The sequence below is a fragment of the Tetrao urogallus genome, assembly GCF_951394365.1.
Source record: "Tetrao urogallus genome assembly, chromosome: 33".
Taxonomy (NCBI): Eukaryota; Metazoa; Chordata; class Aves; order Galliformes; family Phasianidae; genus Tetrao; species Tetrao urogallus.
In genome coordinates this window covers 17,192-18,287 of record NC_136846.1, presented here as the reverse complement: position 1 = coordinate 18,287, position 1,096 = coordinate 17,192, and positions in this window count along the sequence as shown.

Sequence of the window (1,096 nt, the reverse complement as noted above, 5' to 3'; positions counted from 1 at the left end):
CAGCAGCTGCGCTGGGTGAGGTATAAAGGAACGCCAGTAGCCCAATGTACCGAGAAACTCTGGCAGCTGCTGCGATGCTGTAGGGACTGGGAACGCCTGAAGCTTCTCTATGGCAGCACTGGGAAGCAATCATAGAATCATAGAATCATAGAATCACCAAGGTTGGAAAAGACCTCAAAGCTCATCCAGTCCAACCGTTCCCCCATTCCCAACAGCTCCCACTGAACCACGTCCCTCAACACAGCATCCAGCCTTTCCTTGAACAGCCCCAGGCTCGGTGCCTCCCCCACCTCCCTGGGCATCCATTGCAGTGCCTGACCACCCTTTCTGAACAGTAACACTTCCTCATGTCCAGCCTGAATCTCCCCTGCCGTAGCTTGAAGCCGTTCCCTCTGCTCCTATCACTGATGACACGAGAGCAGAGGCCGACCCCAGCTCACTGCAGCCTCCCTTCAGGCAGTCATAGAGAGCAGTGAGGTCTCCCCTGAGCCTCCTCTTCTCCAGGCTGAACATTCCCAGCTCCTTCAGCCTCTCCTCATCAGCCCTGTGTTCCAGACCCCTCACAGCTTTGTTGCCCTCCTTTGAACACGCTCCAGGGCCTCCATGTCTTTCTTGCAGTGAGGGGCCCAAAACTGGACCCAGCACTCGAGGTGCGGCCTCACCAGAGCTGAATACAGGGGCACAATCACCTCTCTGCTCCTGCTTGCAACGCTGTTTCTGATGCAGGCCAGGCCTTCCTGGCCTTCCTGGCCACCTGGGCACACTGTGGGCTCATGTTCAGCCCAGCATCCATCCATACCCCCAGGTCCATTTCCTCTACGCCGTCCTCCAGCCACACCGCCCCAAGCCCGCAGTTGTTGTAGCCCAAGTGCAGGACCCGGCATTTGGCCTTGTTGCACCTCATCCCGTTGGCTTCAGCCCAGCTCTCCAGCCTGTCCAGATCCCTCTGCAGGGCCTCGCTACCCCCAGGCAGATCCACGCTTCCAGCCCATTTGGTGTCACCTGCGAATGCACTGAGGCTGCACTCGATGCCCTCCTCCAGGCCATCAATGAAGATATTGCAGAGGACAGGCCCAGCACCGACCCCTGGGGAACA